Raw genomic sequence first — 9,721 nt, 5'->3', positions numbered from 1 at the left:
AAGTGACAGTGAAGACATTTATGATGTTATTACATTACAAAAGACAAAAAATGCTGCTAATTAAAGAATCCTGAAAAACTACTTTCACAAAAAAATTAAATAAATAAATAGAAAAAATGTTTCTAGAGCTACAAATCAGAATGATATGTGAAGGATTGTTTGACACTGAATACTGAAGTATGCTGGAAATTCAGCTTTGATTCACAGGAATAAATCACATTTTAAAATATATTAAGATAGAGTTAATATGCGTAATATTTTCAGCATTACTGTTTTTACTCTATTTTTGGTCATTAGTTTTTTTTAAACAAATCAATGTAACTTTTGAATGGTAATATATTTCTATCTGACTTCTTTTCTTACGTAAAACATGACCAAAGAGGGAAACAATATTTAATAAAATTTTTCACTATATAAATTTGACTCAAAGTTCATTTAATGACACTGTTCGTTACTTAAGCGCAACATTAGTTTTGTCGCAAAGAATCAAATCATTACAAAACGTCTTTTAATAACAATAATGAATCAAATCAAATCATTCAAAAGCTAAATACATGTTCTTGCATTCAGAATTGGATCCTGAACTCAAAATCCACCTGGTTTAAAAATGAATGTAAGCCCATTTGAATGTACGTGACACATCTGTCTGTACTAATAGAAGTTGTATAGGACTTGTAAGTGTGTGCGCCTGACACTATTAAACCCAGAAGGTAGAAGCCACATGAATAACCATGAATGCTGCACTCCGAAGCCAAGCTTTTCCCTTTCACTCACTCGTTCCTCAAGCTCCGCCTGTGCTGCCCTATGTGAGTGTTTGTGTGTTCAGATTGGGTACCAGCAGGCAGCACAGCCTCTCTTTTTCAGTATCTCTCTTTCTTTGCCTCCCCCCTCCTCCCCGGTCGCTCGGCGATTGAGGGAGAATGTGAGTAAAGCAAAAGAGGCAGGCGTGTTTTAACAGATGGCTCTCGCCGTCCCGATTCAGCCAGCTCACTGCCTCTGGTACAACTCGAACAGAGAGAGAGAGAGAGAGAGAGAGAGAGAGAGAGAGAGAGAGAGAGAGAGAGAACAAGGTAGTTCAGGAAATTGAAACCACTTCAGTTTGAACTTCAGTTTTTTTTAACACTCGTCTCTTTTAAAACTTTCCGTCCAGCCTCTCTCGCTCTCACTTCTGTGTTGACAGTCGCTTGAAAGTTTGACAAACTTCGCAGCAATGCGGTGACCGCAGCGCAACAGGGTGCAGGAAGACAGCTATCAGAACAAGAAGAGGAGAAAGTGCAGCGGGACAATACCCCCCCCACACACACACGCTCCCGCCTGGCCGGTTTGGGGTCTCCGCCGCAGGACAGAAGGGGACAAACTGCCACCTGCCTCCCCTGCAGCTGTGTGTGAGGTAGGCTCCTGTGACATGCCCTATTTTCCCCCTCTCTCTCTCTCTCTCTCTCTCTCCCTTTGCTCAGCTGATGTAACCGCACACTGGGAGTTCTGAGGAACAAGCGTAGCGCGGCGATTTGACGTTCCAGCATTGCGATTGCATGCTCTCCCTCTCAGTTCCCCCTTCACTTTCTCACTCTTAAAGGAGCAGTTTGCCTGTTTGCCTGGCTTACTGTGCATACAATGAATGTGTGATATTTCTGTACGTGTTCGTGAGCGCATGGGTGTTGTTATTATTAGTTCACTGACTGACTGACTGACTGACTCGAACGCTTCTGAAAAAAGGGAGGGTCAGAGTTACACCCTGTTCCCTCGACAGACACACAGTCATGTGTCAGACAGAGGAAACCTGCTCTTGATAAGTTTGAGACATCCTGAGTTCTCCAAAAGCCTCGTGCTTTTAGGTCACCTGTCGTCAGAGACACTGAATGATGCATATTTCAGTTAAAGGACTGTTTATTCTTGTTTTAGAAGAATAGCGAAGTCAGTCAAAACTGTGAAATAACCAGTGCGGGAATTATAGCAAAAAAAATAAATACTAAAATAATAATAAAATCTCATGTTTGAGCCTCTTGCAAGCTGGCAACTTTGTTCTAGGCTGATTATCACCATGGATGTCATGAGGGGACACTTTTTAAACATTATCAAACCGATTCAAATGTATGTTTAACATGTATTGGCAGCTCACGGTCCACATTCATTATAAATATAAAAAAAATAACGTTTTCGCAGTAGATTTGCTGTATATATACAATAGGCAGATATTGTATATAAATATTTTTGCATCAACTTTTGAATCAAAATGGTCAGGAAAATAAAAATATAGATTTATTTATTCATCAAAAATAAAAATTCGATAACCTGTTTGCAAAAAGAGTCAGTGACCAAATAAGTCTGGGGATTCACAATTTTATTAGCATTTTAATGGAACTTTTATTATTGAATTTTTCAATTATTTTGTGTGTTTTAGTGATTGTTTGTATTTAAAAAAAATACGAAATATTTTGTATTAGCTTTTCATCAACCCGTGAACCCATGCTCTGGAAACTCAAAATAATTTGTGAGCTTAAGACTGATATGTAAGACTTATGAAAAGCACTTCTCAGGGATATCATTTGTTCAAGAATTGGACCGTGCCTGTGTTTTACATTCGTTGTTACGTGCAACCCGTATGAACAACGCAGCGGAAAAAAAAGTAGTGCATTTATTGTCTTCACATTACTTCATGCTACCTAGTCTCTCTCATGAAATTTAGTTAGGATTGCAAACTGGCAACTCAGCTAAATATAATGTCTTTTTCCATGGCACTGCAGATTCTGAATAGCAGTGCGGGATAAGCTGCATATCTCATTTTATGCTATGATAAGGACTACTTTAGATTATATCTAGCTAACAAGACTTGCTGAGCCGACGAAACTCACTTATTCGTTTCTCTTTTGTTTTTCAAAGGAAGAGGAAGCAACTAAGGAAACAGAGTTACCGCTAAACTAAACCATCATCTAATTTAACTGTCGACTGATGATTTCAGTTTCTAATGAATGTACAAGCGTGTTGCTAGAAGATTAGCGTTAGCTTACAAGCGGCCTTTGATAAGTGTGTGTGTGTAGCAGCAGCAGTCTGAGAGGTGGTGTGTCTGTGTCTTTACCTTGGCACTGAGATTTTGAGTGCCATGTTGATTTTGGGACTCTGACCGTGGTTAGCCTTCCATGGCCCAGCCGATGTTTACACTGATTGCTTACATTTGGTTAGTAAATTCCCACGATTTTGACAGGTGGCGAAGCGGGACCGGCAGATCGGGTGCTTTTGCTCGAGTTCTCTCACTCTTTCTTTGTCTCTCCTTCGTTATCTCTCCTTTTCTGCTCTATTTCTCCTCTCCTCCCGCTGTTCACCTCCGTGAAGGGGGTTCTAGGGCTGAAAGGAAGTAGCCGCGCTCACTCGAGGATAATGTTATGGCCGGAATGAAACCGCTTCATAGGTGATTGGCTTTGATGCCAAACTGATTACAAGAAGCCAGGGTTAGATAATTAAAGGTGTTTATGTACTTGTTTTCCTCTGAATGAAGGGCTAACGTGAACCAAGTCTGGACAACTGGGCTTTTTTATATGAAGAAAGTGTACTTCAAATGCATCATCATTTTGCTGTGGCATTGTTTAGATTGTTATGGCATATTCAACTTGATTCAACTCGTTTACAGTCTGATCTGCAACTAAAATATCAGAAAGCTTGTCACAAACCTCATACAAAAGTGGTTACAAAGTTTTTACTTTGTAAGCGGTCAGATTAGACTCTAGGATTTTTTTTGTGGTTCGGTGGCAATGCACATGACTGAAAGAAAATAATACTTTTTATTCATTAAGGATGCATTAAATTGATCAAAGGTGACAGTAAAGACATTGTTTCAAAATGTTAAAGATATGCAGCAAAGTTGTTCATGTAACTGACCTCTGACCTTTCCAGTATCGTGAGACACCATATTGACACCCTTTTTTTGTAAATGAGTTGAATGCTTCTGAATCATTTCTTCTCATTTTTCTGGTTTAGTGCTTTCACTATCACTTTGTCTTTTCTGATTTGGCTCATCATCTTCCTCGTCTGTTTTCTGGTTTTGACCGCACGCTTTCTAGTTATGTGTTGTTGAGAGCGTTTGCTCTGGGCTGAATTCCTCTGTTGCTGGAAGTGGGGCACTGTGTCTAATTGCTCACACAAACACACTTACTGTAAAAAGGCCACCGACACCATAACGCACGCATTTTTGATTTCATGAACGTGTTGTAGATGCCAGTGTGCCCCTGTGAATGCAGCGTTTCCTTTTACTTAGTCGCCTCTGGGTCTTCAGTAAAGCTGCCTTGAAATGAAAAGCATGACACAAATAAGCATGACATATATACTGGTAGAATGCAAAAACAAAATCGGACTTTAGTACCATTTAAACTATAGTCATATTTATATTGAATACACAAAAATCATCAATTAAAAATATTTTAATATAATATTTATTTTTCTTCCTTTTTTTCTCAGTTTATTCACTTTTCATTTCCATGTTTTCCTGTAAAATGGCATAAAAAAAAACATAGTGACCTTGACAGACGATGTTAATGATGATGATGTGTTTTGTGTTATAATTAGTAGTTACACACACACACACACACACACACACACACACACACACACACATATGTATGATAAAGATATAGATATACTAAAATAGTTTTCCATGAGTTGATCAGGCAACACTTTTTCTATTCTTATACATGTTTTAGAACAAAACGTATTAATTGCATCTTCCTCTTTATTTCTCTTCAATAAACCCAGTCTTCCAAAGGCATATTTTTTTCCTTTGGCTTTCGTGATGGTTATACCGCGTTGGCATTTTGACAGTATGCCTCAGAGAAACTATAATTTGTACTGCTTGCATTTAATATGTGATACACCAATGTCAGCAGTTCAACATCGGCAACAGGAAGCCATTAGCAACATGTTTATACAGTGTAGATTTACAGTGTACATGTGCGGACCTGCGTCTGTGAAAGATTTCAGGAGATTCCTGCGAAGATTCATGTATAATGCAGCATATAATGTCTCATATAAAGTGTTTCATAGCTAAAAGTGAGCAAAGCATAGCTGTGTACTGTAACACACTCATGTACTCAGAGCACACCTCAGCAGTGAACACTAACAGCAAAAACATCTTAAATATTTTAAGAGGGAAGACACACAATCAGACTGACGCAAATGGACTTAAATAGGGATTGGAGGTCAACTGAGGGGAAGAATGAGGGAGTGGGTCTCAGAAACCACCAAAAAAAAGCAAGAGATACAGATAGAAAGAGAGAAGTCAAAACTCAGCCATACATTGGTATAAGTTCAGTGTATCCGGATGAAACTGGATCAATCTCAGTTTGACATTTAGACCGTCTCGGGACCCAACAAGAGTGCACAGTCTGAAATCTGTCATCTTGGTCTTGGGCATCGGTTCCAGGAAAATGTTTTGGGCCAGTCAGCTGAGCTATTGTTGTGCTTCGGTTACTTTAGTGGTTTGTAGTTCACCTGGTCTTGTCAGAGTTATTAAAGGAGTTATTATAGCCTGAGGGTGTTTCTTCATAAGGAGATATTTTGGAGAAATATTGCATCACGTGACTTGGTCACCAGTGGATCTTCTGCAGTGAATGGGTACCGTCAGAATGTTGTCAATCCAGTCGTTTTTGGAGCTTGATTAAATGAATGCTTTGTTTTTGATGAGGAGGACGTTTAAGCTATAAAACATAAAGGATGTATTAATGATACAAAGACCTCTTTGATTTGTAATATCATGACCCCTTTAATGTGTTGTGGAGCAAATGGTTGTGTGTTTGTAAGAAACAAATCCATCATCAAGATGTTTTCAACTTCAATCAAGTTCACAATCCATAACAGGGTTTTCGCCAAATCTGTTTGGATGATAATAATAATAAAAAAAAACATTTACATCTTGAATGGCTTGAGGGTGAGCAAATAATCTGAAGCTGTAGTTTTTAGATGAACTATTACTTAAAAAAGAAAAATAAATCAAAATACATTTGTGTACTATAACATAACACTGGGCCTAATGAGATGTTTACTAAAGGTAGCAGCAGCTTCAAAAAGAAGTGTGATTTACATTATACAATAAAGATAAAACTTGCAAGACATTGCATGGAAATGTAGCTTAATCACGACTTACATAAAGTATATGCCAGCATAACGTATTTTATGACTGAAGCATAAAGATCTAATCGTCTCTGCAGGCATGTGACGTTCCAAACCAGAAAACACTTGCCATTACCCTCTTTATACACGGCCGGCACAACTTGCTGCCAGCTTTTGGGTTCGTCCAGGCAGAACAGATCAGGCTAGATCCAGGATTTCAACTTCCGAAAATAGACGATTTCCTGAGTTTTAGGAAACTGGAGTTGTATTCATCTTTGTTAGGTACACAGAAAGTGCAGAGGTGAGGGATGATGCCCTCCTCGAGTCTTGAGTTGAAGTGCACAGCAGGTAGCTGGATCTCTGTATTCATGAGCTCTTCACCCCGTTACACTCTGTTTGCTAACAGCAGGGGCGTGTGGGGGTGTGTGTGCATGCATGTAGGGACCATACTTCCTGCGTGTGGGATTTGTGTGATCACCACAGCTTCAACCTGCTCTCTAGTCAGAGCGTCAATGTCACAAGGGGCTGTCCCCATTTTCTTAAGAGGAAATGAATGGATTTTATGAAAGGTACACCTTTTTGTATCACACACTTTTGTAGTATCTTAAGTGGAATATGTCTAACAATTTCAAATGAAATAAATAATGTTGACATTTTTTAAATAAAATTGTTTTATAATCTTTATGTTGGTTAAAAAATATTTTATCTATTGGTTTTTCCTTAAAAAAATTAAAAATTAGCTTATGCACCGGCCAGTTCGTAAGACACAGCATTATTTTTGTTAGTTTTTATCTTTATTTATTTATTTTTTTAACAATTAATTAATATTGGCAGCTGTAGTAGTAAAAATAATGTTATAGTTTTCAAAAGTATTCCGCATGTATTTCTTATATCTTATAAAAAGGATAAAAAGGTATTTATTAAATCTAAATCATAAGCGCACCTGAAGAAAACATATAAAAAGTTGACCCAATCTATTGAGCCATTTAAATAAAGGCTTTTCAGTCTGATCAATTACAGATGAATTATATAGAACATTGTTTAAAGGCATAGTTCACCCAGAAATTAGAATTCTTCTGTTGAACACACACACACACACACACACACACAAATGAAGTCTTTGAGACATTCATACGGGTTTAGAACAAACTGAGTGTGAACTATCCCTTTAGCATATTGTATTGTTTTTAATAATTGTATTGCATTTGGCTAGGTAGGTGTTATCTGTGTGAAGATTCTTGACGTTTTAAAGCTCTTCGGATCAGTGCATTTGCTTCTAAGTTCTTTGGAACACAAGTTCACAGACGGTTTTCTAAAGAACTGGAGAATAACAAGTTCTTTGTTGAGACTAAAAAAGTTCTCCAATGACATCAGACTGGTAAAGCCCTTTGGTCCTAATTTGAAGCTCTGTATGTAAGAGTGTCTTTGAATTCTGTGTCTTTCTCTGTTTCTTTAGCTTTTTCTTTGAACGACAACATGGTTGCCATTAGCAGGTCAACATAAATGTTTTCAGAATGGAACATCAGTCAGGGCTTGGCTTTATGCCACCACATACACACACACACAGGAGCTCATACAGAAGGTCTGTTCCTTGTTTGTTGAAATATTCCATGCTTGCCGCAGGTACGCAGGCATATGAAGTTCTCCAGGGCTTCGCTCACTCTCTACACACACACATAGGACACACTCCGTCCATGTGGAAAGCTCCGGGTTATTGGGTGCTTCCTCTTTGCCTCTCACATGTTTCCACTGGATTGTCCTCTGCTGAGTCAGTGGATGCATCAATAGGCATGCATACTTGCATATAGCAAGTGCTTGTCTTTGCATGTGGGTTTCAGTCCCAACTTCCTTTTTTGACCAAATGTGTAGTGTGTAAAATATGCTGTGATGCTGAACCTTCAAACATACAGAAGATTAGATTAACGTCACTGACTTAAACTTAAAAAAAGGGTTTGTACTGATGTATTCCCATCAAGATAGCTTCTAATGTTCATTCATATTTCACAATATAACTAGTAAAGAGGAAGAAATGATCAGTTAACGGTCTTGAACTCGGGTGCTAGTGATCATTGATTGCTTGAATTTCATATAAAATGTTTTCATTGCATGAGAACGTGATATGTGGCGTGAGAGCGCCATGGATTGTGGGACATAGCAACCGTAACTAAGGAGGGCGGGTTTTTGTAAAGAGTCAGTTGTCCAATCAGAATTAAGTATTCCGGAAAGCCACGTAAAAATTAGTCAAAGCATTTTAACATTGATACGCCTATTGTGATCTGTACTAATGCTTTGATAAAACCCCTTCTCTTTCATGCCAAAACATCTTTGAATATTTAATCTTGGGAGAGTCTCTTACTTTCTCTTTTTCTTCACTTCTTTTTTTCATCCTTTCATGGCTTTAAGCCACCTTGTCAAGTCAGTCTGCGCTTTCTCTCTCTCTCGCTCTCATTTCACACATCACTGCGTTCACTCCGCTTATCTGCCCACCTCTTTATTGGCCCTCTATCCTGGCCTTTTCTCTTAACATGCCTACTATTTAGCTCTACCAATAAAACTATCTCACATGTAGATAAGCCTGACCTAATACAGCTTTATGAAGAGCTGAGGTAATTTAAGTCATTTTGTTTAATTCTGTTTGGTCACTCAGGGCTGCACTTCATTTACTTTCTCCAATTTTCTTCGAATTTGTGTGAAAGGCTAATTGTGTTGGTCATGAGGTCTCCATGTGAATGACAGAGGGAAAGCTAAACTTAACAGCGCTACTGAATTTGCCAGAAAGAAGCCTTTGAGCAGTGACATGTATAGCTCATGTTCGTTGGAGTGTGGGTTTACTTAGCTATATTTTAACGTTTAAAGTTACAATTTGACACTGATTAACGTGCCAAAAGGAAGAGCGGTTCACACGTCCAACTGCAAATGGCTAGTTGCGTAGTTACACTCTTTTTCTCAACATTTTCTTTCACCTAAATCTAACCATCACTAAAGCCTTTCTGCATTTTTAGACCTCAGACTGAAAGAATATAGACTTCAGAAGCTCATATCTTATGCACGCAAGAAAAGGGACTGCATTTCAAATGTCTTAGGAGTTAATTACATATAAAGATTTTATGTTGTGCACAAAATCATATTTACCTGAATGCACTTACAATGGATTCTATGGGGTAAGACACCATTAAATGTGTTAATCAAACTAGCAGTCTTCTCAACGTGCATTTTTATACAGAATAAACAGCATAATAATACTCATTTTAAAGCATCCAGAATGTTCTTTTCCCATAGATTTCCATGCTAAGTACGTTTTTTACGTCAAAAATAATTAATTGGCTTTCCACGGATGTTGCTGATAGAGCTTAACTGGTATTGAACCCAGAACATGCATTTAAAGTGAAGTTGTGAGAGTAAGTTGTGATAAGATGATGATTAACAGGATTTAATTAGGCCAACATTGATTGGACAGCATGAACCAATGCATCATTGCGAGGCGACATTGAAAAGCCAATTAGAGTGGGAGTTTGAGGGAGGGCTGGAGACATGAGGTGTGTAGTAATGTGTTGTTGACTGATTGTGGAGGCTGAACATGTTTAATTTGTAATGTAGCTTCCAGAGAAGAACAATGCATTCCATG

At 38.2% G+C, this 9,721-nt stretch overlaps 1 protein-coding gene across 4 annotated transcripts in view; it reads left to right on the top strand.

Moving 5' to 3' along the window:
• The first annotated feature begins 933 nt into the window (after positions 1-933).
• Positions 934-9,721, top strand: part of sulf2b (sulfatase 2b) — a 121,199-nt gene continuing 112,411 nt past the window's right edge. For all 4 annotated transcript variants that reach the window (XM_043225501.1, XM_043225506.1, XM_043225505.1 and 1 more), the window contains exon 1: positions 934-1,390. The gene's annotated coding sequence lies outside the window, so the exon portion shown is untranslated. The remainder of the gene's footprint in view (positions 1,391-9,721) is intronic.

The sequence above is a fragment of the Puntigrus tetrazona genome, chromosome 23, assembly GCF_018831695.1.
Source record: "Puntigrus tetrazona isolate hp1 chromosome 23, ASM1883169v1, whole genome shotgun sequence".
Taxonomy (NCBI): Eukaryota; Metazoa; Chordata; class Actinopteri; order Cypriniformes; family Cyprinidae; genus Puntigrus; species Puntigrus tetrazona.
The sequence above is the reverse complement of the archived record's forward strand: the minus strand, read 5'-3'. Positions and strand labels throughout refer to the sequence as shown.